The 27,667-nt window shown below is 36.1% G+C and overlaps 1 long non-coding RNA gene across 1 annotated transcript; it reads left to right on the top strand.

Annotated features, from left to right (window-relative positions):
• Positions 1-16,677: 16,677 nt before the first annotated feature.
• LOC105475395 (uncharacterized) lies at positions 16,678-25,291 on the top strand. Its single transcript, XR_011621648.1, has 5 exons — positions 16,678-16,890; positions 18,839-18,926; positions 20,766-20,868; positions 23,298-23,443; positions 25,187-25,291. It is a non-coding gene; the product is annotated as an uncharacterized lncRNA (long non-coding RNA).
• The last annotated feature ends 2,376 nt before the right edge of the window (positions 25,292-27,667 follow it).

Raw genomic sequence — 27,667 nt, 5'->3', positions numbered from 1 at the left:
TCAGCTTGAAATGTATCAAGACAAATGGAAATATTGATAAAATATTGATTATTGATAAAATTGTTCACTTTTATATTTTTTCTTGGTATTAAGAAGTCTTTCTGTGTTATCTCTTCAGTGTTTTCACACATGAAAACAGAAATTCAGATTTTAATTAACCCAGTGAATTTGCCTGAAAATATGCTTCCTGGAACACAGCTAAGTCGTGCTTATGATAAAGATGTGGCTGGAAAGGGAGATGTCTGCCGTTTTCTGAATAAAACAAAAGATTTTGTCATCGATGCAAGTAAGTAACCGTGACATTTATATTTTTATCTGCTTTATAGTTATTACTTTTTAATTTTATTTTTAAAATTGACAGATAATAATTGTACATATTTATGGGGTACATAATGTTTCCACACATATAATGTGTAGTGATCAGATCAGAATAATTAGCATATCTATCATCTCACACCTTTATCACTTCTTTGTGTCTGGAATATTCAATATCCTCCTTCTAGCTATTTGAAAGTATATATTATTGTTAACTATAGTCATACTACAGTGCTTAGTACCAGTGCTTAACACCAGAACTTATTCCTTCTACCTAGCTGCAATTTTGTAGCTTTTAACAAGTCTCTCCCTATTCTTCCTTCCCTTCCTCCTATCTCTGCCTGTCTCTAGTATCCTCTGTTCTACTTATTACTTCCATGAGATCACTATTTTTTAGCTTCCACATATGAGTGAGAACACATTTAAGGTTTAGACTGTAAAGAAAATTATTTTGTTGAACCCAAGTGGTACATTAGATTTCTTGGTCAAAATTTGCTGCAGATAGTCACATAAATTCAACACAATTTCTAAGAGCGCTTCCCATTCCCACTTTGCCCCATATTTGTGATATTACAACATTGTCACAAGTGTTGTTTCCTGAAAACATAAAATTTTTTTCATAAAAATGACATGAGAGTCATCTCATTCTTTTTAGGAAAAAAGATATTCTTTGAAAAATAGGAAAGAGGATGTATCCATTATCTATCTATACATCTATCTCTACATCTATCTATGTATGTAATGCATGTATACACACTTTATTAAACTGGCATTCTAAGATATATGCAAGGCCAGCACTTTATAAAACTTCCCATTATTCCATAAGCAGTTATTATGAAACGCAGTGATTATGTTAGTCAGTCAAGCAAATGCATTATCTATATGATTTTCTTATGTCCTCTCTTATACTTGTTTTCAAGTACATGCTTGAAATACATGATAATAATATTAGAATAGGAAGAGATAATTTTGCTTTATAACAGTAACTTTTCAAACATTAGACTTTATATGAAAATAAAGGGATACTACCAAAAAAGGTCATCTGTGGGTTAGCATAGCTCTTTTATTTATTTTAAAACAATCCCTGTGCAAACTTAATTTTCTAGTGCATTTAAACAATGAAAGCTAAACATTAACCTTGGCTTAAATAAATAAAGTGAACTAAAAACTAAAAATTAACCTTGGTTTAAATAATAAAGTAAATCACCTTGTCTCCTAGGTCTCATACCATTAGAAAAATTTCAATTTCCTGACCTAGTTCTACCCTATCACTGAATTTCAAAAATTATTTTAAGCATCATCACATTTCAAAGTTATTTCTTAACAGTCCTAAATTCAAGATCTGAAAAGTTTGGCCAAAAATTGTTCCTTTAAGGCGAAAAAGATAATAAAATGAAGACAGATATGTTTGTACCAATTTCAAGAAAAATAATTAATACTTATTTTTTGTTTGAAAATGTTTTAGTTTTGGTACAGTGAAGACAAACATCATAAATAATATCATTTATTAAGTTTTACATACATGTGGCTTAAAAACGAGATCAGTATCACTAAATAAAATCATGATACGGTAGCTCTGTTTACCTTGCATTGTTTATCATCCTTGGCTCATAATCTAATTATTTGAAATTACATTAAAAATTAACTAATTAAATGCTAAGATTGTGTCCCTTTTTAAAAGAACCCCTAGCCAAAATACTATAGCCAATTTTAGGTTGACTTTGCCTGTTTTCTTCCAAAGTGCTTGTGGGGAATTGCAGTGCCCACGGTAGTGAGGGATCACACTTTAGGATGGATAGTTGCATCAACTGAGTTTGATCTGTGAACATAGCGAAAGATGGTGAAGTTCTACGTTAGTTTTCTCCAAAACAAATCCTGGTTTGCTGACTACCAACCCTGATATTGTCAGTGCTTGATAACTGACCGCGGACTGGAATTTTTCCCAAGAAGAAGTATAATACTTCTTCTTGGGAAGTATTAATTAGTCCACGAAGGCAGAAAATACATTTCTGCCTGTCCACGAAAGCAGAAAATACATTGTACTCCTCAAATACATTGTACTCCTCACATCATCCTGTGCCTAACCAGGTGGCTGGATGGTAGACTCTCAGTAGGTTCAATGAAAAAGTGGGACAGTGTCTCGCATTTAAAACAAAAAACAAACAAAAAAGTATTTGTTTTCACAATTAAGAATCCAACCAATGCTAAATTGCAAACGCAAATGATGTTTCTGATGTCCTCTGACATAAGATCAACCTATTTTCTTACTGCGATGTTTTTTTCTCAGTGTATGATTTCTACAGTTATATACAATTTTAATTAGATGTTAATTCTGAAATGAGATATAAGGTAGCATAACCGTTTTATGTACATTTCAGATATTTGTAAAAATGTGTGTGTGTTTATTTGTGAGGCATTCTCAGAAAATGTCAAAATATTGCTGGACGTGATTTTTATAAATTTAACAAAATGGTTTTTAAAACAAAAAGAATTTTATGTCTTACTCACCACCCAGTGTCACCTCACCGGAATGATTTACCAGTGGCTGAACACAACTCCACACACATAGAACAAGCTCACTCTTTTCCACAGAAGTCAATTCCAACTTCTGTTGATTCACCTGCTCCTTTTTCTCTGTCTACAGGACTGTGCTTGAAACCCCAAATTTTGAATAAAATCTGAACAACTGTTTCCCTCTGACTAGGATCAGATACTGGAAACCTTCCTTTAGTAGGAGAGTTGCCGATTTCCGGTAGTTAGACTGCAATAAGGCCCATCATCTCAAACGGCTGGTTTGCCTGCCATTCTGACCCAGGGCATGTTTTTTCCTATTTGTCCTCTGCTAGAAGTGATACTACAAACCTTGGCCTGACTCCCAGATGAATCTCCCATCCTTTTTACATAACACTTACCTAATAGTATAGAAATATCTGAATCTGATTATATGGAAAATATGTGCCCCTTAAACTAATGTCTCAAGCTTCTTGCGTTCTCATGCCTTTCAGTGGTGTCCTGTGAAATGGTCATGACTTTTATATGGTAAATAAATAGACAAATAAAATCCCCTACTTTCTCAACCTATTTTGTGACATTTCCCTACCTCTTGGCTTTAACTGAAATTTGCTGTCCTATGGGATGACCACAGCATGCCTCAAACTGATGTTACTCATTCTCCCACACATCTCATATCTCTGGGTCAGGAAGTGGGGAGACGGCATTCTTTTCACTCCACAAAGCTGATTCCTGACCATTACCCTGATCCTCTTTGGAAACTCCCTTGCTCAACTGAATCTCAGTATATCTGGCTCCTTACCAAACCGTACTAATCAGTCTCCGTTGAGTCCTGGCGACTTGAATATATCACTCACAGTGTTTCTCCCTGTCTCAGATCTGGCCACCATCTTTTAGGCTACTTTGATATTCACAGTTTGGCCTCTCCAGCTCTCCAAATTCTCAGGCCCTTTACTTTATTTGGTGTAAATCTCTCTACTTAAATCTCAGTGACTTGAAAATTTACTTCCATCCATGCACTGCCATGGCTGCAGTCAGAACTTCATCAGCACCCAGAACAATATTACTTTGTATTTTTATTCAGTTATCCTTACTATGCATTTTATCATCTCTACATTTTAATTGTAGTCAAGGGATAGACGCTTCATCTCTGAAGTCAACAATACATTGATTTATTCTTTTGCTCTCTATCATCACCACTTCTCTTTACTTCTGTATCTGGCAGTATGATCCGTCTTTCAACCCTTCCTGGACAATATCTTCAAATAATTTGTCCTGTACTTCTTCTGTAAACTTTACCCATGAAAACTCCAATTCGAGACCCAATTATTGATGTGCCTAAGCTTATGGATATTGTTGGGAAAAAATCACATGAGCCAGCTTGTTCACTCTAGATTTTGCTTGGCCCTAAATGCTTTTTGGTAGTTCTTCAAAATTTCTCTAGTTAGATCTCTCTTTAATTTGCCAAGTTGGTTATATTAGAATTTCTCCAGTCTCATCTCAAATCTCTTATTCACCTAAAACCTTTTCTCTTGGCAGATAAAATCAACTAACAAATTTGAGGAAAATTATAAACAATCAAGAGGGAAATTCCTTAGGCTATTTCCTATATATAGTTAGTTCTTTGCAATGATTTCCTTCCTTTTGCTCTTCTGCTGCAAAAGATTCATGCCTTCCTTTGTCTACTTTCATTCCTTTCAGTTTGGTTGAGTTCCATATCCCCACTCCTCATATTTCTTTCTATACTGATTATCCCCTTTTCCTATATTTTATGTTCTTCTCTACTGATTATTTTCAATAACTTTCAACTAATCTTATAAGTCTTCCCTATCTTAATAAAATTCACTCTTGCCCTCTGTCTCTTTTCTTTTACTGGCTTATTTTTGACATTTTATAGAATATCTGGCATTTCATCTAACTGGTTAAATATTTTTAGAGTTCTCTACATTTTCCTTACTCCTACACTTTCCATTTATTTTTGAACAAAGCCGTGACAGGTCACTTCAACAAGACATGCCACCATACATAGCAATATTTTTATTGTTAAAAACAATGCCATATTTAAGTCTTCGTCTTATATGTAACCTCTCTTTAAAATTTAGAGGTGAAAACCACTCCTTAGGTTTTGAAACATGCTCATTTTGTTATTCTTATGGCACTATACTCTGCTAGTTTTCCCCTTATATCTCTTCGTCCTTCCCCTCCTCTTCTTCCTCTTAAATTTTTCCTCCATTTATTCTGTACATGTTTGTGTTATTCAGGTCTACTTAGGTTTTCTTCTCTCCATATTCTACACAGTTCACCTTACATTTATCCCTTGACTACAAACCCATCTATGTATCCCTTAACTACAATTAAATATATATTCTGATTATCTGAATTTTATATATATACACACACACACACACACACACACACACACAAAGCTCAAACACTATGATTTAACTTCAGACCAATATATCTACTTTACAGAAATATTCTCAAATATTTTAAATTGAATTTTTCAATTCTGCACAGATTATTTTCTCCAAAAACCTGCTTCTAATATAACCTCTGTGTGAATTATGTAAAACAACTCTCTCCAGAGCAGATGCAGTCAAACACTAAGGCATGTAGTCCTCAGCTACTCTCGCCCCCAATCATCATCTACTATTTTGCAGGACATCATAAACACCATTATGTATGGTAGCCTTGCTGCCATCTACCCTTCAGAAAACTTTGTGACAGGCATGCCTTACTGACTCCTTCTATCACACCTTCTGCTTCCAGTCATTCACCGAATTCTATAGATTTTAAATCCTTGGTATGTTTATCGCATGTCTATGATTACTATCTCATGTCACATCCTTATAAGCTCTTGTCTTAGTGTATTTTGTGTTGCTGTGAAGGAACTCCTGAGGTTAGGTTATTCGTAAAGAAAAGAGGTTAGTTTGGCTCATACTTATGGAGGCTGTGCAAGAGGTATGACACCAGCATCTGCTTGGTATCTGCTGAGGGCTTTTATGCTGCATCACATCATGGCAGAGAAAGTCAAAGGGGAGGCAGGCATGTGTGAAGACGAACAAAATCTGAGTTGCATCCTGGCTTTATAACAACCCACCCTCTGGAAACTAATCCATTCCTTCATAACTAATCCAGTCTCATGAAAAGGAGAGCTCACACACAGAAGGCACCAAGCCATGCATGAGAGATCTACCCCAATGACCCCAGTACCTCCCACTAGACCCCACCTTCCAACACCACCACACTGGGGATCAATTTCAACTTGAGATTTGGTGGGAACAAACAAACAACATCCAAACCATAGCACCCCTCTTCTAGATTTTTGCACCAACGTTCTCACTTGATTCCTTCCTTTCAGAATTCCTTCACAATTTTCACTGAAAGTAATTTTACTAATGCACAAACAGGATCATATTCCCACAATTTTTTGCTGTCTATATATAGGTGATACCACCTGTAATTCTTTGCTAACTTTCTATTTTCCCCCAAAGTAAAATCCAAGTTCTTTAAACTGACACACAATTCTTTTTAAAATGTGACTCCTGTTTATCTTTGCAGACTGAAAAGATACTATTCCCCATTGTATGTTCTATATTTTAGTCTAAACATACATCTCCCAATGCAAAACTTTCTTCTCCCCTGAGCCTTTGCACATATCATGTCTTCTGCCTCCTCTATTCTCCTTCTCCTGACCGACTCATTCACATCTTTCCTGTATTAGTTCAGAAATAGTTTCCTTAGTTCAGCATCTACCCTGTTCTCAACATTAGGGAAAATGCTTCTCTTATGTATTTTTAAACCATTTTTCTTTAATAGTTTTATTTCCCTGATTGAATCCCTTGAGCACAAGGACTGTGCCTGATTCAGTTGTTGGTCCTCTTGATGTAATATACACATGGATGCCCCTATGATAATAAATTCTTAGTTGTATTTCTAATTCTTCACCCAACTCCAGATCTGCATGCCTCCTGTATCTGTTTTCTGGTACTGCATAACAAACCACCTCAAAACATAGTGATTTCAAACAATACTGTTTTATCTCTTAAAATTCTGTGGGTTGGCTGAGTAATTATTCTACTGTTATTGCTTGAGTTCATTCATAGGGCTGAATTCCAAAGGCTTGTTCATGTCTATTCCAATGGAAAGTCTACGTTAACCTCTGAAACCTAGCCTAGCAATGTCCTTTAAATTAACCAAAGTCTATCTTTGGTTTCTTTAAGATGCCAAAGCCTTCTGATGCTATTACGGTGACTCATCTACAAAGTTGTAGTGCTATATAGCACTGGAGAGACAGGTTCCAGTTAGGATCACTGTATTAGTCCATTCTCACATTTCTATGAATAGAGACCTGAGACTGGGTAATTGATAGATCAAAGAGGTTTAATTGGCTCATGGTTCCACAGGTTGTACAGGAAGCAGAGCAGCATCTGCTTGGCTTCTGGGGAGGCCTCAGGAAACTTAAAATCACTGCAGAAGGTGAAGGGGAAGCAGGCACGTCTTACCTGGCCAGAGCGGGAGGAAGAGGAAGAGAGAGGGGGAGGTGCCACATACTTTTAAACAACCAGATCTTCTGAGAACTCCATTATGACAATAGTACCAAAAGGAAAAATCGACCCCCATGATTCAATCACCTCCCACCAGGCTCCACTGTCAACATTGGGGATTATAATTCGACATGAGATTTGGGCGGGAACACAAATCATATCAATCACATTGTAGAAAATTCTTCCTTTCTTAGCCTATCCCTCTAGCCCCCACATGAATCCAGCTGTTTGTGCTGTGCTACAAGTTGTTTAATACGTTGTCAGTAAATTAGTATTCTTGACACCAAATATAAGGGGTAAAAAAATCTTTCTTGGGAGTGAAGGGAGGCCCACAGGATTATTCAGTCAAGTTTTAGTTCTTTTAATATGGCTGGAGGAGACTTAACAGAAGACATCATAATCAATAACCATTCAGTGGTTGAACCTATTGTGTTTTCTCCAGCTTTGATCCAATGTTGCATTTTGAGATTGTTTCTTGTGCTATTAAGAAGGGACATATAAGCTGCACTTCAGTTTGGAAGAAATTCAGCATTGGGTTATTCATTTTGTTATGATTTGATTTTGCTTGATTCTTATTTTGTAAGATTGAAAAGGAAACTCTACAAAAATGTGTAAGAAATTTATTTGTTCCAGTGAGACTCACATTTTGTATCTATTAAGTCCATTAGCTAAGACAAGTTAGTATATGTAGTTTTATAAAGTATTGCCTATGCATATTACTGGCTTTCTCAAAATTAAGAATATTTTTATTCTTCCTCTAATCAGTAGCTTTTGTGACTCAGGACTTTCTGAAAGAATCTCGTCAGTCACAGTGGCTCACGTCTGTAATCCCAGCACTTTGGGAGGCTGAGGCGGGTAGATCACCTGAGGTCGGGAGTTCAAGACCAGCCTGACCAACATGGAGAAATCCCATCTCTACTAAAAATACAAAATTAGCTGGGCATGGTGGTGCATGCCTGTGTAATCCCAGCTACTGGGGAGACTGAGGAGAATCACTTGAACTCAGGAGGGGGGCGTTGTGGTGAGCTGAGATCGCACCATTTCACTCTAGCCTAGGCAATAAGAGCTAAATGTCATCTCAAAAAAAAAAAAAAAAAAATCTCAATGATTACGTTTGTTTCTTTGCTAAAAACTTGATATAAATTATTTAAAGAATGCTCAGATTAAGTGGACCTATTATTGCTAATAATAACAAAAATTTTAAAAAGTGTACTAGTGTCTGTATTTTTATTTTCTTCATCTATACAGTACTGCCCTTTTACCATGGTTTCACTTTCCTAGTTTTAGTTACCCATAGACAATCACATAGGTTATTTATTTTTTTGAGACAGTCTGTCGCCCAGGCTGGAGTACAGTGGTGCAATTGTAGCTCACTGCAGCCTCAAACTCCTAGTGTCAAGCAATCCTCCCTCTTCAGCCTCCCAAGTAGCTGGGACTACAGGCACATGCCACCATGCCCAGCTGATTTTTTATTTGTTTGTTTGTGTGTGTGTGTGTAGATGGAGTCATACTATGTTGCTCAGACTGGTATTGAACTCCTGGTCTCAAGCAATCCTTCCACCTCAGCCTTTCAAAGTTTTGGTATTATAGGCATGAGCCACTGTGACTGGCCTATTTTTATTAATATAAGATATTTTCAGAGAGAGCATATTCTCATGATGTTTATTAGGGTATATGGTTATAATTCTTCTATTTTATTATTGTTGTTAATCTCTTACCATGCCTAATTTATAAATTTAACTTTATTATAGGTATGTATATATGTATAGGAAAAAACATAGCATATACAGGGTTCTGTATATACTATGGTTTTACATATATATTTTATTTACATATATATATTTACATATATTTTTACTACATTTATTACATATATATTTATTTACATATATATTGACATATATACTTTTGGTTTTACAAATCTACTGGGGGTCTTGGAATATATTCTATATGGATAATGGGGCACAACCTTACTTTCTTTTCTTTTCTTCACTTAAATCAGCTAATTGTTTTACATCCAGGTCTTAGTCTAACCTAGTAGGGAATTGATTATTGTTGCAATAAGTAGCATATAAAAGTATCCCTTTTAAGGCAGTATGCCCCTTTTGACAACAGAATTCTCAGTGATACAGTTTATCTAGGTGCCAGCAAAAAATGATGTCAAATCTATTTTATGACTTTGGGATAAACTCATAATAATTAATGAGATTGAACAGAAACAAATGACCTTTTTTTCCTCTGTTAATAAAAAGTAGGCATGTACTGTGATGATAATATTATCTCTGTCACTGATGGTCCTGTGACCTCTGGAAATGATTTTCGATGAAAACTTTCAAGAGACATATATGGTTTACTAATAATAGAAGTCTGAATCTTGAAACATTTTGAAAAGAAAATAAGTCAATATTTAATATTTTCTATCATTTGTATATTTTGAATCTTTTTCCTTGTGAGGCAGCTGAAACATGTTTAGAACTTTCTTTTTTTTTTTCCTCCTTTCCTTCAGCTAAAGATTCAGATGATGCTTGTTAATTGTGTGACTTTGGGTTGACAACATAATCTCCAATTTAAGTTCTTTTTAAAGGAGTTAAAATCTGTAATGCCAAAATCTTTTAAGATACAAAAGTTATGTTTCTATGTACTGATGGTAATTATAATTTGTGGCTTATCTGTTTCATAGGTTCTGGTGTCATCACTGCTACCAAAATTTTTAATTATGAAACAGATCCAATAAGGTTTCTTCTGATAGTTGATACTAGGCTGTCTAGACATGTTTTGACCATTAATATTATTGATGTTCCTGAATCTCCAAACTGTACTGCTGATCCCAAATTTTCTTCAGGTACAGGTATGATGCATTATCTTCCTATAGTTTACTTCTAAGAGCTATGTATAATGACAGAGGCCAGGCATACTCCTTCAGTTAGAGATGATTCAGTGATTCTTTAAATTATGCATATAATGTGTGTTTATGTAAATATACAAAACTATGTGCAGACCTTCATGTTTGTAAGAAAACATAACCTCTCTAAGGAATAATTTGAAAAACATGTTTACCCTATAAAAATTTTCATGCCACAATTATGAGGTAGGAGAGCACATACATTAAAAACAGCAATAGAGATTCTACAAGACTTGCCATAAGACAAGCAAGACAGGAGAGAAAAAAATGAATAAAAGGTTTTCATAACTTAATACACAAAGTTAAACCTTCACTTGTGAAAATGCTACAAAGAATAGTTTTAGTACCCTTAAGGTTCAAATTGTGTTTTAGTTTTCCAAAGAAGTAAGGGAGATAGCCATCAATCAAAAATGCACAGAAATAAATGTGAATTTTCATTATAATATGATCATAGAAATACGAGACACTTGTATTACACAATCAAATACTGTGTATGAATGTGGGGCAGTTGACCAAGTCAGAGATATAAGAAAAATTTTCTCTAAAGTATTGACAGTTTACTTTAGCTCTAAACTCTAATAATAGTAAATAAGTAAGAGGAGGGAAAATAGCATTTCATGCAGAAGGAACTGTAGGTATAAATGCCCTGAGGCAGCATAGAACATGTTGACTAAGAATAATTGGAAGTCTAGTATAATTGAAATCAAGCACTAAGTAATATGGTACAAAATGATAATTGAAAAGTAAAGAAGAGTATTTTAAGAATGCCAGTCTTAGTTCTAAGGGTACTGGGAATCCTATGAAGTATTTTAAGCTGATAGATATTTCAAATGTATCCATCTTGTTCAGTATAGAGAAATATTAGAAGGGGACGAAGTTAGTCTAGGTATCAGCAAGCATTGTAAAAGGCCAGAAAATAAATATTTTAGGCCTTGCAAGTTAAAAGATAAATTGAGTCTATTATTTAGGTAGTACTTATAAGCAAGGAAATAAATATCTACAATTTTTATTGATAAAAGTTTTAAAAGATAATAACAGTACTAATTGGGTATAATTTTGTACTACAGCTCTGCTAATGAGAGGAGTGAATCTTCACTTGGGAGGGGATAGAGTTTCTCTTTATGGGATGGGGCATTAAATACCATCAGCAAATCTCTTTCCTTACTTAGCTAACTGATGAACTGCTTAGAATCTTTTTTTACTGAGTTTCATTGTTAATTATTTTTGTTTATAAAATCTGTCTTCGTGAAATATTTTGTTTTACATTTTCTACTTTTTCTCATCATTGTTTTTCTGTCAAGTGGGAATACTGGGATGAGTTCTTAGTCTTGTTTTTCAGACATGTATTGTATTCTTTTATTAATATCAAAGTTATAGTGTCATTATATAATAAAAATAGTTTTCGGTCACGTAACTTAAAAACAAAATAATCCACACTGCATTATGCCTTAAAAGTGTGTCATTCAGTTTACTTTTCTCTTCTTTTCTTATTTTGCAATGGTGGGTAGATATGATAATTAAAAACAATATGGTACTCAGAATGCTGTTATAACTGGATTACTGGAATTTATGGTATTTGAGGTGATGAGAGCACCGTGTATTTCCATCACTCAACTCAGTAGCAAGAATGCAAAAATATATAGTCTATAAATAAATGAGTGTATATGTGTTGTTAAAACTTTATAAATACTGAAATTTGAGCTCCATATAAATTTAACGTGTCACAAAATATTAGACTTATTTTGATTGTTTAAACTATTTTTAAACCATTTTTATTTAAAGTACAAAAACTAAGCTTACAGAGCATACAAAACCAGGCAATAGTCTAGATTTGGCTCAAGAAAAAAGAAGACATTCATTTCAGTAATCCAGGCAAGGAATGGTATAGTTTGGCCTAGGAAGATGATAGAGATGAGAAAAGGATAATCTTAGGACATATAATATATCTGGTGATGAATTTAGTAGAATGAAAGAGAGAAAGGACTTTGAGTTTTCTAATTTGTGTAACTGGTGTGGAAATCCTCAAGAAATATAGGAAAACTTAGAAATATACCAAATTTGGCCGAGCACAGTGGCTCACACCTGTAATCCCAACACTTTGGGACACGAAGGCGGGTGGATCACGAGGTCATGAGTTCAAGACCAACCTGCCCAAGATGGTGAACCCTCGTCTCTACTAAAAATACAAAAATTAGCCGGGCGTGGTGGCGGGCACCTGTTATCCCAGCTACTCGGGAGGATGACGCAGAGAACTGCTTGAACCCGGGAGGTGGAGGTTGCAGTGAACCAAGATCGCACCACTGCACTCCAGCCTGGGTGACAGGGTGAGACTCCGTCTAAAAAAAAAAGAAAGAAATATACCAAATCTGGAGAGAAAAATCAAGAGTTCACTTTTGCGAAGGTCCTCTTTGATATGCCTTTGTTATGTCAATATAAGGATAGATTTGTGTAAGCAGTTGGGCTTGAAAGTCTTCCCCAGGGCTATTAATGTTTTGTAATTGAAACCATGGACTTGGATGAGATTACTTAACCCGAGAGTAGAGAATGAGAAGAAAGGAGGGCAGAGGGCCAACCCTGAGGAACTCCTACACTTAATGACGTGGGGAAGAAACTCAGCCTGCCAAGGAGACGAAGAAGGAGCTGCTAAAGTGGTGGTAGAAAAAGGGGAATTATGTCATGAATGGCAAAGAAGAACAATGTTTCAAGAGTGCCAGTGGTTAGTAGTCTTATATTCCACAACAAGTAAAATGCATTGAGTTAACAATATCGGGAAAGTGATAACTAATGAGTTTGATAACTATTTTATGGCTGTTATAGGGATGGGAGCCAGAATGGAGCAGATTGATTAGTGAGATTGTAAAAACAGAAAACATCTTTAAAAAAAAAAAAATTTGCACATAAAATTGGAGAGGATGGAGAGGCAGAATTATATGGGATTGCAAGAGTTGGGTCTGCTATATTTCTTTTTAAAGGGAGACATGAGTAATTTTACAAACATAGAGAATCCATTTGATGAGGAGGCTGAAGACAAATAAATAAGAAAGTAGGTGAGAAATGGGAACAAAGCACAGGTGGAATCAGTCAATCAATCATCTGTCAATCTAGTCTACCCATCTATATATCTCCTAAACACTTCCATGTCTCTATTTACGATTTCAATTTTTTATGTTTAACAAATTTGAAATGCCTTGAAGCGTTCATATTTTTCTATTCAGATTTTACTTGCAGCTGAATCTCTGGAAAAGTACTAGTGAGTTGGGAGTCCCAGTTTGAGTGTATGCTTGAAAGAATTTTTTTTTTATCATTGCAGTTAAAATATATACTGAAATATATACTTAAATATATAAATAAAATACTCGAAAACATGCTCTGAAAGATCACGAATGTAAACTATCAATTTCTTTTGAAAATATAAATGAATAAAAACTTACAATTTTTAAGTTTGGACCATACTAACAAAAACCAATTATTTATTTCATTAAATGAGTCATATTAAGAACATTTTAAGATTATAAAATAAACTAGGATTTTTGTGAATACATCTCTATTACATTGTGCTCATATATTACATTTATCTCCTTAAAAGCTACAGCAGGAACATTGATTACATTCAGAAATGTAATGTTTACTCCATTTGGTTGATACAAACTCATTATTAAATTTTCACCGCGAAAGGCAGTGTTGTCTGATAACCATGTGCAGTTATTTTTCAAAACGAACGTGGACACACACATAGCCACTTTCAATAATGATATTGCCTATGAATATGAATAAGCAACTGAAATCTCTTCATGTTTTTTTCTTACTCTCTTGGTCAAGGGGTTAGACTTCAGGTCATCTCTTCTGAGCTCTCCTGAGTTCCTAGCCCCTTTCTTTTGTCAAACCTCAAGGGTTACTGAGGGCCCTTGAGTCTTATAACCACCTGCTTCTGCTTCCCGTTTTCCATTCCCAGTGCTGACCCTGTCCAGTCTATGAAAAGGTAAAAAATACATTCAAGGATGAGAGAATAGAGTGGTAGCTAGAGGGGACTGCAGATTATTAAGAAATTGTTAGTTAAGATTTGGAAAGCTGTAATAAGGACTTTGCCTGATCGGGGAACTTAATGGCTGTTTGGGAAACTTGCCAATTTTGATTTTCACAAGCAGTTTTTCCAAAGGTACTCAGAAGTTTAGGAGTGATTCCTATAGATGTGCAGTGCTCCTTTTCTGCCAAGAGTAGAAGGAAGAGTCAACTGTGTAAATGTTGAAGGAGGTTAAGGTGGACACTGAGTGTCCAGTGAGTCTGGCAGCATGGAAATCTTTGATACTTATTGGAAATAGCTTCTGTTAGTAGAGGCAGAACCTCTACTAGTGTGAACTAAGGACTGAACAGGCGGTAAAGAAATGTACAAACTCTGGCCCTGAAGGGTAGGAGAGAGATATGGGGACATTGTTAGGTTAAGTTTAGGGTCAAGCGTGTTTCTTTTAAAATGAAAGAGACTTGAGCATGTTTAAGTGCTAATGGAAAGTACCCAGAAGTGAGGCAGTGACTGAAGATAGGAAGTAGAGACAAGTCCTTGAGAAAGTATAAGGTGAGTCACCACCCAATGAACAGGGATTATCTTTAGTAACAAGTTCCTTCCTTTTATAGTAAAGAAGGTACCAACATAGGTGAGTTTGCAGATCCTATCAGAAAAAGTGAGCTACCACTGATCTAATGGTTTCTGTTTTCTATGCACTAAGATGGGAGATCCTCTATGAAGCGTGAGATAGAAAGTAAGGGTAGGTGTAAGAGGTTTTGGTCAAAAAGGCAAGATTTGAAACAATTATTGTAGGAAGTTGAAGAGTATCAGAACAGAGACTTGCTTAAGGGCACTGAGTTATTCTAATTATTCCTCTAATAATTCTCTTTGCAACCAATAGCTCAGGCCTATGTTTATGAAGTATCACAAAATCTGACATTTATCTAATTATTGGAAATTTTTTTTAAAATTTAAGTTCACTGTTCTAATTATTTGACTCAAAATCTTTTCTAGATGCTTTTATCTCTCTAACACACGTTTTAGCTTATTATTTTGTTTAAAATGCTTATCTTAAAATCAACTTTATTATTTATTTGCCCTTAAGAAATATACAAATTGGATTATGAGAAACTTGCTTTTATTCATTTATGTATCTCCCCACAGTACTAAGTATGGATAATACTTTTAACATAATAGAATTTTCTGTTTTTGTTTTATTATTATTATTTTTTAGATGACATTTCACTCTGTCACCCAGGCTGGAGTGCAATGGCACAACCTTGGTTCACTGCAAACTCTACCTCCTGGGTTCAAGCAATTCTCCTGCCTCAGCCTCCTGAGTAGCTGAGATTATGGGTGTGTGCCACCACGCACAGCTAATTTTTGTATTTTTAGTAGACACAGGGTTTCGCCATGTTGGTCAGGCTGATCTTGAACTCCTGACCTCAGGTCATCCACCTGCCTTGGCCTCCCAAAGTGCTGGGATTACAGGCATAAGCCACCGCGCCTGGCCTGTTGTTTTACACTTTGAATAGACTTACTCTTTCTGGAAATAATTTTACATCATATCAGCTTTCTCTTTTTCTCATACCTGTAGTTTTCTGGGCCATTCTTGGCTTGCCATGAGGGCTCATGGTGGGATGGAAACACGACATGTTAAAATTTACTTAAAGTTATGATAAGGTTTGGTCATATTCTGTCTTCAATTTATGCTGAGGGCATGGCTTTTGTGTAATATTGTTTTTTTCTTTTTTCTGTATTGTTTTTGGAGAAAATACTGGGAGACACGGTTCTGGGTAACCACCATTATCTTTAGCTACTCAAAAACCACCTAGTCATTAACTTTAAACATAACTACATTTGAAAAAATTAAATTTAGTTGAGCAAGTTGTTAAAATTTATGTTTATAATAACATATAAATTTGGTCTACACATTTCTATGTGTAAGAAATAAGAAATTTTAAAACGTCTTATTACTCCAAATGGAACAATTTTACCCACTTCTTCCCTGAGGTCACTGCATCCATGTTATATTGTAGATTGGGCTTTTCACCCATGCTCAAGGCTGTGGGAAAATGTTAGGAGGTGTGTGAGAGCTGGATGTTAATCAGCTGTTCACACATGTGCTTTTGTAAGAAACAGAGTTCCCCCCCCTTAAGACCCAAACAGGTCTAGAAATTGTTGTACAGAAATATTTTATGAAGCTACCACTCTGGCTTCCCACAGGACAGTTTGTCAGCGCATATATCATGTTCTTTCTCATTAAGCTATAGTTTCCTCAAATAGTGCCAGGAAGTAAGGAAAAGGCACTCTGTAAGGGCAGGGAGGATGATCATAAGCCAGAGGGAAAAACACGAAAGTCAGAAAAATATAAATTACTATCTTAAAATATTAAAATATTATCCCAGACTCAGAATCCAATCCGAAATTAATGTTGTTCTGTTTTTATTATATAAAGAGATAATGAATGCCTAGTATACTTTAATTTTCTGATGCAACTTGTTGATTTCTGCTTCACAGCTACCTTAGAAATTGATGAGAACTATCCATTATTTCAGTTCATTTATAGAGTGACGGCCACAGATGAGGACTTCGCAAATGGTGATTGGCTGAATGTAGGTGGTGATCATTGTGCCAGATGCATTTATCACTTCAGCGTAAAGTGCAATCCTTTTAAAAAAGTTTTCAAGGACAGTTAATATAGTTTGATAATTAAAGACTGTATGAAGTTTACAACCACCAGGATGCAATACTCATGTTAATATTGAAAATGGCATTTTTAGAAGAAGCTATTTTCTTGAGGCATACAGGAAAATTACATGACTTCTAATTGAGGCGGAGGACTGGGAGGAAGATGTCAATGCTGAGGCAAAACTGTGGCTTTGCCTTTTGGAAGCTGATCAGAACTATTTCTCTTTCCGAGCTATTTCAATGACACATATGAATGTGATTATATATTTTTTGATGTTTCAGTATCCTAATTACTAAGTATTTAACCCTAAGAGACTTGCTTTTTCTCTTAATTGATTCATGGTTGTAAAGTCTCTTAGAGATTTGGCAAAATGAAAAGAACCTATAAAGTTTGTTTTGGAGACTTTAGCGATGCAATGGACTACAAAAGTCAGCATGCTTGCTCTGCAGCTGTTCTTTTTGAACATGTATTGAAATAGTTTACTACTTCTAATGTAGTAACTCACAGTATAAAGTAATGGAGCACCAAATGGCGGTGGGGTTGTCAGATGACTTGGGCTAAATATAGCTTTACCACCAACTAGTGCTATAATACTGGGGAAGTCGCTTAATCCCCCTTGCGTTTGATTTTCACAATTTTAAGAGATAATTTTTCCTTCCATTAACCTTCAGTGATAGATGTGCCGTTGTCAGTCAAAGTATTCAAAATCCCTGTGGGATACTCCAAAAATATTTTGTTGTGGACCAGCCAATATGAAATTGTTTAGAAACACAAGACCTATCCCATTACATGATGTCTTTTCAATAAATTTTTTAAAATGCTGTGGTCCAGCTGAAAGTAATTATTACCATTTGTGTCATTTTCAGAAACATAATAGGAACCAAACAGGTGATTGTTTTAAAATTCATTGTTTTGAGAAATAGTTCTATTTTTAGAGGCTAGAAATCATATCAGATTACAAAAAAGCACACAGAAGTAATTAAACTTTTCAACGAAATTTTACCTCCTTCCAAACTAAATAGTTTTCAGATACTTTTGAGGCTATACTTACCTACTTTTATGTATTCTAAGAAGTGGCAGCAAGATAAATTATAAGCTGCATTAATATTTGAAATGGTAACACTTGAAATGGGTTTATACCATTATAATTATTTTGTTTCTTAAAAATTATAATGAGTTTATTTTGTATACTTTTAATGATAGTGATAGTGAGTTTATTCTACACTCTTTTAGCGTTGTATTAATTTGCAGAATTAAATTAATATTAAATACTTAATAAAAATTAAGCTTTTGGCTGGGCACGGTGGCTCATGCCTGTAATCCCAGTACTTTGGGAGGCCAAGGCAGGCGGATCATAAGGTCAGGAGATCGAGACCATCCTGGCTAACACGGTGAAACCGTGTCTCCACTAAAAATACAAAAAATTAGCTGGGCATGGTGGCAGGCGCCTGGAGCTCCAGCTACTTGGGAAGCTGAGGCAGGAGAATGGCGTGAACCTGGGAGGCGGAGCTTGCAGTGAGCTGAGATCACACCACTGCACTCCAGCCTGGGCGACAAAGTGAGACTCCGTTAAAAGAAAAAAAAAAAAAAGCTTTTAACAACTTATCTTAGAAAACTGTAAAGGGTTGTTCAGTTCTATTTAAAAAATAGCAAATATTTTGGTTATGTTCATAGGCTAAACAACCATATTGTTTTTCCTTTATTCTGATAATGTCAGTGGTTCTAATGCTAGTAGATCATAAAGAAAAACTGAAATTAATCAGTGTGAAAATAGATAACTTTCTATATATTTGCCCCAGTATCATGTCTTAATGATCTTCCATGCCTTCTCATTTATTCAGTCTTGAGTAATACATATTTTATTTTTCTAGTACACCATTGAGACACAGTTATCTGGACCAAAGAAAGGAGCAAACTCTTTTGGAGTGGATCCTGTAAGTGGTGTTGTTAGTGTAAGAGGTGAAGATCCCCTGGATTTTGATGCTGGATATCATGTAATTAAAATGTGTATTTATTTTTCCATGCAGAATGAAACAGGATTTGTATCACTTTGAGTTCTTCATGAAAAATTAGACACCTTGTTATTTTGAAGGAAGATTAATATTTTGTGTCATTCATTTGTGAGGATTTCTGCAGTTAACCAAAAGCCTACATTCAATCTTTATGGTTACTGGAAATATAGAGATTATGTCTTAACATTTTAGTTCTACCAAAAAAAGTTTATGAAAAAAACAATTAAGTGTCATTTTAATCCGGGAAAACCAAATCAGTAAATCATTACAATGTAAATCTTTCTGAACATCAAAGAAATGAAAGAAACTTAAATCAGTCAAGTTTTCATGTTGAAACTATTATGATTCATATACCCTACCCCATTTAGAGTGTTAACTCACTTAAGTAGCCAAGGTAAGGTTGGGCATAAACCTTATAGGTGAATTTGAAACTAACATGGTAAGAAAGAATAGTATATGGTATTTACATGAGAAATATAATTTAAGGAAAATATTCAGGAATGATTTTTCTGAGTGGAAAATGAATGATATGTAAGTATGAACATCTGACTGGAAAGAAACCAGCTACTGGAGATAGTCTGTCCACATGGAAATGAAGTGGGTAGTTCGATAAATAAAGGTTGGTATTATTGTGATCATAAAATAATGTTTTACAACACTGTAAAAAAATTTCTATTTTCAGAAGTGTCTTCAAATTTACTATTTCTATTGAAATAGTAAATTGAGAAAATAGGTAATTGAGAAAATAGGAAGAAGGGAAAAATGCGAGAGATTAGAGTAAAAATAGAGAATTTGCTGCTGATAAGATAATTTGAGGGAAGAGTTAATAGTTAAAAATCTTAACTTTCTGGCCTGAAAGAACATAAGAAAGTCAATGAATTCTATTTAAATTTCAATTTGATGTGTTGTATGTCAGAGGATGGTGGAGAGGCCAATGATACATACCTTTTAAGCAGCTTGAGTATTAGGACTACAATATGAGATAGGTTAGATGGAAGATAAATGGACATCATGCATATAAACCGTTCAGCTCCACATCTCTGATTCTTTCTGGGCCTCTTCACTTCCTACCTTGACCAACATTCAACCTATCTCCTACTAAGTCCTTTAAGATCACTTTCATCTTTCCACTGCATAACTCATCGATTCATTATATGACATCTGACATGTAATTACCTATCCAAGGGACTGAAGTTTGGTACAATCATTGTCAGCCCTTTCCTCAGCATGGAGTCTTATACACTGTAGAGTTTTATTGAATATCTGCTCAAAAAGGGTTTTTAGTGGATACTTACTGCCTCAGTGGTGTTTGGTTTTTGTTTTTGTTTTCAAAAGGGCATTTCCTGATATGAGTAAATGGTTTCTAAGGGGTGAGATGGGTGACAGGCTGAGGAGAAGAATATTCAATGTTTGATGACATTCTCAACTGTTCAGAAATTCCTTGTGTCATAGATCCCAAAGAGTAGCCCATCTTCCTATTTCTGGGGTTTAGCATCAAACAGCTTGCTTTGTCAATAGTTTCGGTGCACTGGATGAGGCATATAACCAAGCTACACAGACTTTTGAGTGAAATTTAATGGCATATGAAATGAAGCAACTTATAATGAATCTAAGAAAGATAAGTAAATGCAAGTAAGAAATCGCTTGTATTTCTTTTAGCTAATGAGAAGAAAAATAAGAATCTAGTTGGAGAAAACAAAACAAAAACCTAACAGGATGCATATTGTGAAACTATATATGTATTACAAAGTAGCATTTTGTAAAGTTTTAAAAAACTCTTTTCCAGGTTTTCCACCTTGTACTGAAAGCAACAGATACAACATGTCTGTTCTGTCAAGGAACACTAATTATCTTGATTGAAACATAAATGATGAGAAGCCTCAATTTGAGTAAGCATATTTATTTCAAGGTATATATATAGGAGAATGGTTAAAATAAACTTTTCACATATACAGTCGGCCCGTGGTGTCTGTGGGGCATGCATTCCAGGACTCCCCTGAATACCAAAAGCTATCGATGCTCAAGAATCTTTTATAATGTTGTATTATTTTCTTTTTCTTTTCTTTTTTTTTTTTTTTTTAAAGACAGTCTCACTCTGTCGCCCAGGCTGGAGTGCAGTGACGCAATCTTGGCTTACTGCAACCTCCACCTCCTGGGTTTAAGCAATTGCCTCAGCCTCCTGAGTGGAGTAGCTGGGACTACAGGTGTGCGCCACCACGCCCGGCTAATTTTTGTATTTTTAGTAGAGCTGGGGTTTCACCATGTTGGCCAGGCTGGTCTTGAACTCCTGACTTCAAATGATCCAATCCACCCACCTCGGCCTCCCAAAGTGCTGGGATTATAGGTGTGAGCCACCATGCCGGTAGTTTTATTTTCATATAACCTATGCACATCCTCTTGTATACTTTAAATCATCTCTATATTACTTATAATACCTAATGTAGTATAAATGCTGTGTAAGTAGTTGTTATACCGTATTTAGGGAATATTTTTGTCCCCATGGTTGGTTAAATCTATGAATATAAAACCCATGGATACCAAGGACGACCGTGTTATAAATAATGATAATAAAGATTATGTAGCTACACAAATTTTTTTTGATGTTGTTAAAACATATGACTATGTATCAATGATTAAGGTATACACTGATAATAAGTAAAATATGTATTAGAAAATACTGGAAAGCAAATTTAGAAGTTATCAACATTGTAATATGGTAAAAGATCTTGGTGTATCTTCTTTTCCTTTCCTGAAGATTATTCATAGTTGCTATGTTGCTTTTTAATAATTACATTAATTTTAAATAAAAAGAAAGGTAGACCTTAAGCTTACAGCCTTTAATTTAAAACATTTTACTTTCATACTCTGGAAGCATAGTTGTAGCATTCAAAACTGTTTGCAGATAATGAACGCAATGAATATTAGATGTTTTTCTATACTTCAAAATGTAGTAATGAAATGTATTACTGCAATCTAAGAGGAATCAAATACTTCTTAGATTATGAAAGGGAAAAAGAAAAATAGTTTTCAAGTTACTTTCCTTATATCACTAAGTTATATCTCTACAGATGACTAAGGAGAATAATTCATTGTTTGATTCCCCAAATTCATTTTAAGTTATATTATCTGAACAACTTAAGGTAATTTGGAGCTTAGTTTATCCTTTATTTGTATGAATCACTTTCCTGACTGTGTTTGTAGTAGAGTCACCAACTTTTTGGAAAAATTTTCTGCTGCCTTCGTGTCTTCAATAAGCATGAACTTATTGATTTTACTTTTTAGTAGAATTTAATGCTAGATATTACAAACAATACAAAAATTATCAAAATACTGCCCTCAACTACCTTTTTCCATCTCTCAAGTGAAATTGCATGTTAAGTAACAATTAATGAAGAGAAATATTTAATGTGGTCCAGAATATAAATATTATAATTTACATTATCTTGTGGCACAAACGAGAAAACACTCTGTAGAGAAGAAACCACATTAGATTACTGCGATCAAGAAGGTTGCTCAAGGGATGGCATCACTCACTTTTCCTTTGAATTTACATTCCTTTGAGGACTTCCTTGAACCTCTCTTCTATCCCCAGAATTAGTTTTCTCTCTTTTTTAAGTTTGCAGCAAATTGACAGCATCTATTACCTAGTATTATAGCTGTTTATCCTTGTGTTTCCCGTTAGCAGTGAGATCTGAACAAGGGCTAACACTTAGTCATATGTGCATTAACTGGAGTGACACATGGTAGGTTATCAATAAATGTCTGATGCCTGAATGAAAGGCTGAATAAGAACTGAATGTAACTTTCAGAAATGTTTTGGAAATTGATCAAGGACTTTTACATACAACTTGAAGAGGTTAAGCGATATATTTACAAGAACTTTCTGGAAACTTGCCCTAGTAGGTGGTGACTTTTGACAGAATTTCATCATATCAGATAACAAGATGCAAACGAATATATTTAGTCCTTTATGTTCAGTTGCCAATTATTCCATGCATTGAATGTCTGGAATAATGGAGGTGCACTGTTCCAATTGTTTTTCATTTTCCATCTCTTTTATGCCATGTCTTTGACGTACATAGTGCTAGAGACTATATGATTAAAAAATAATGCTTTTGCAAAAAGCTAAATAACTTTGTGCCACAAATGGATTTGTTCAACATTTGAATAGCTTTGGGACTTGTTAAATTCTTGACAAGAGAAAGGTGATATGATAAATCCAAAAGATTATTTCCAGGTTATCGTAACTTGGCAATTATGTGTGTAAGAATTCTCAAATTTGCATCCTCAAAATTTTTTATTGCCATTTTTTCTTAAGGCCATTTCCTTTGGATTCTATTAATGTGACTGAGAAGAAATCTGTTGGAGAAATTATAGCAAGAGTAAAAGCAACAGATTGAGAGGAAGATAGCAGTATCATTTATTCCTTTAAGACTCAGCAGAAAATGTTTGGTTTGGACCCCTGTAAGTTTTAAATAAATACTTTTAGCCTGCGTTGGCTAAACATTCACTATCTAATTTCTACACTTCCATTAGATCTTAGGCTGGTAAAACTGCCCTTTCAAAATTAAATTAAATATGAAGAATAAAACATTCCCCAAACATGTGGTATTTCACAGTTGCTGTTTTCCTGTTTCTGAAAATGACATTCTTGTGAAATAATGGGTGATGTAATACCTTGCTTTTATAACTGGCTATCATTTTTCAGAGGCACTCAATACAAATGCTCTGTGCATCCTTATAAATTATAGGATGAAATGTCATGTCTATCTTTTCAATTTGATTTGAGAAAATTGGGACTTTTCCAGAATGCCTAGGTTTTGGATATTTGTTACGAACAGATTTCTGCCTGTGTGAATAGGATTGCTGTTCTGAAATATTTCTCTCTTATGGGTTGTCACACTAGCTGGTTTTATCAATCAGGGTACAACCAGAGAAAAATAACCACTAAGAGTACACTGTAGGCTGGGCGCAGTGGCTCATGCCTGTCATCCCAGCATTTTGGTAGGCCGAGCGGGTGGATCACGAGGTCAAGAAATTGAGACCATCCTGGCCAACATGATGAAACCCCGTCTGTACTAAAAACACAAAAATTAGCTGGGCATGGTGGCGGGCGCCTGTAGTCCCAGCTACTCAGGAGGCTGAGACAGGAGAATAACTTGAACCCGGAAGGTGGAGGTTGCAGTGAGCCGAGATTGCGCCATTGCACTCCAGCCTGGGTGACAGAATGAGACTTCATCTCATAGAAAAAAGAAAAAAAAAAAAAAAAAAAAAAGTACACTGTAGCAGTGAGTTAAGTAGTCTCTGTAAGACTTTGTGTCTGATGCTGAAGCTTTCACCCCTCAAGCAGGAAGTAAGGAAGAGAAGATGCATACAAAGTTGGGGAGGTTAAGGGTAGTCTGGAACACACAAGCATGTGCTGGGCCCCATAAGAATGAATTGAAACCCATGTTAGTTCTTTGTGCTTCTGACCTTGCTTGTGTGGGTGTTCTGAAGAAACTGAGCCTTTCATCACAGGGCTGAGTATACAGACCTGTTCTAGGAGTCAGAGAAGCTGAAAGAAGATCCAGCAGTAGGTCAAGCAGTTTCAGATTTAGCTGAAGCTACTTCACACCAACAATAACACAGCAGATCAACAAAAACATGCATAACAAACAAAATGGCTGCTGCTACCCTTCTACCCTCCAAGTTGGCCAAGAATTTCCCTGTGTCTCACCAAACTGACACACACACAAAATAGAATTCTGAGAAATACAGTTTGGCTTAGCAAATGTGGCACATTACAAAGCCATCATACTAATCATTCAATATTTGAGATAATTTATTTGAATCCTGAAACTTGTTGGCAACTTATGCATTTAACTTCAAGATCCAAATACCAGTGGGAGAAGAAGTCCATTATTAAATAATGATGTACTAGCTAGAGAAAATTTAGAAGAGATTCCATAAGGCCTTGTGGAAATTATGAAGATATTCAGGATAGGGTCAAGGTAGAAGATTTTTGAACAAGAAAGAAGAAATTCTGGGAGGGAAGATAGGTGATGGTACTAGAAATAAAGAGCCACTTCTGTTGCTGTCATTTTTTTTTTTTTATAAGTTTGACGTTTGAGCTCATTTTTCATTTTTGTACACAATAAGATTGAGTTAAGATAGAAGGCAGAAGCAATGAATGATTAAGATTTTAATATGGTTTGACAAATTTTTCAGGCTCAAAAACATCATTTATGGTAGACGGAGCAAGATGGCCGAATAGGAACAGCTCCAGTCTCCAACTCCCAGCGCGAAAGACACAGAAGACCTGTGATTTCTGCATTTTCAACTGAGGTACTGGGTTCATCTCACTGGGGAGTGCCGGACGATCGGTGCTGGTCAGCTGCTGCAGCCTGACCAGCGAGAGCTGAAGCAGGGCGAGGCATTGCCTCACCTGGGAAGCGCAAGGGGGAAGGGAATCCCTTTTCCTAGCCAGGGGAACTGAGACACACAACACCTGGAAAATCGGGTAACTCTCACCCCAATACTGCGCTTTAACCAAACAGGCACACCAGGAGATCATATCCCACACCTGGCCGGGAGGGTCCCACACCCACGGAGCCTCCCTCATTGCTAGCACAGCAGTCTGTGATCTACCGGCAAGGCAGCAGCGAGGCTGGGGGAGGGGCGCCCGCCATTGCTGAAGCTTAAGTAGGTAAACAAAGCTGCTGGGAAGCTCGAACTGGGTGGAGCTCACAGCAGCTCAAGGAAACCTGCCTGTCTCTGTAGACTCCACCTCTGGGGACAGGGCACAGTAAACAATAACAAAACACAGCCGAAACCTCTGCAGACTCAAACAACTCTGTCTGACAGCTTTGAAGAGAGCAGTGGATCTCCCAACAGGGAGGTTGAGATCTGAGAAGGGACAGACTCCCTGCTCAAGTGGGTCCCTGACCCCTGAGTAGCCTAACTGGGAGACATCCCCCACTAGGGGCAGTCAGACACCCCACACCTCACAGGGTGGAGTACACCCCTGAGAGGAAGCTTCCAAAGCAAGAATCAGACAGGTACACTCGCTGTTCAGAAATATTCTATCTTCTGCAGCTTCTGCTGCTGATACCCAGGCAAACAGGGTCTGGAGTGGACCTCAAGCAATCTCCAACAGACCTACAGCTGAGGGTCCTGACTGTTAGAAGGAAAACTATCAAACAGGAAGAACACCTACACCAAAATCCCATCAGTACATCACCATCATCAAAGACCAGAGGCAGATAAAACCACAAAGATGGGGAAAAAGCAGGGCAGAAAAGCTGGAAATTCAAAAAATAAGAGCGCATCTCCCCCGGCAAAGGAGAGCAGCTCATTGCCAGCAACGGATCAAAGCTGGACAGAGAATGACTTTGACGAGATGAGAGAAGGCTTCAGTCCATCAAATTTCTCAGAGCTAAAGGAGGAATTACGTACCCAGCGCAAAGAAACTAAAAATCTTGAAAAAAAGTGGAAGAATTGATGGCTAGAGTAATTAATGCAGAGAAGGTCATAAACGAAAAAAGAGATGAAAACCATGACACGAGAAATACGTGACAAATGCACAAGCTTCAGTAACCGACTCGATCAACTGGAAGAAAGAGGATCTGCGATTGAGGATCAAATGAATGAAATGAAGCGAGAAGAGAAACCAAAAGAACAAAGAAGAAAAAGAAATGAACAAAGCCTGCAAGAAGTATGGGATTATGTAAAAAGACCAAATCTACGTCTGATTGGGGTGCCTGAAAGTGAGGGGGAAAATGGAACCAAGTTGGAAAACACTCTTCAGGATATCATCCAGGAGAACTTCCCCAACCTAGTAGGGCAGGCCAACATTCAAATCCAGGAAATACAGAGAACGCCACAAAGATACTCCTCGAGAAGAGCAACTCCAAGACACATAATTGCCAGATTCACCAAAGTTGAAATGAAGGAAAAAATCTTAAGGGCAGCCAGAGAGAAAGGTCGGGTTACCCACAAAGGGAAGCCCATCAGACTAACAGCAGATCTGTCGGCAGAAACTCTCCAAGCCAGAAGAGAGTGGGGGCCAATATTCAACATTCTTAAAGAAAAGAATTTTAAACCCAGAATTTCATATCCAGCCAAACTAAGTTTCATAAGTGAAGGAGAAATAAAATCCTTTACAGATAAGCAAATGCTTAGAGATTTTGTCACCACTAGGCCTGCCTTACAAGAGACCCTGAAGGAAGCACTCAACATGGAAAGGAACAACCGGTACCAGCCATTGCAAAAACATGCCAAAATGTAAAGACCATCGAGGCTAGGAAGAAACTGCATCAACTAACGAGCAAAATAACCAGTTAATATCATAATGGCAGGATCAAGTTCACACATAACAATCTTAACCTTAAATGTAAATGGACTAAATGCTCCAATTAAAAGACACAGACTGGCAAACTGGATAAAGAGTCAAGACCCATCAGTCTGCTGTATTCAGGAGACCCATCTCACACGCAGAGACATACATAGGCTCAAAATAAAGGGATGGAGGAAGATTTACCAAGCAAATGGAGAACAAAAAAAAGCGGGGGTTGCAATACTAGTCTCTGATAAAACAGACTTTAAACCATCAAAGATCAAAAGAGACAAAGAAGGCCATTACATAATGGTAAAGGGATCAATTCAACAGGAAGAGCTAACTATCCTAAATATATATGCACCCAATACAGG

Source organism: Macaca nemestrina, chromosome 4, assembly GCF_043159975.1.
Source record: "Macaca nemestrina isolate mMacNem1 chromosome 4, mMacNem.hap1, whole genome shotgun sequence".
NCBI classification, from domain to species: Eukaryota; Metazoa; Chordata; class Mammalia; order Primates; family Cercopithecidae; genus Macaca; species Macaca nemestrina.
The sequence above is the reverse complement of the archived record's forward strand: the minus strand, read 5'-3'. Positions and strand labels throughout refer to the sequence as shown.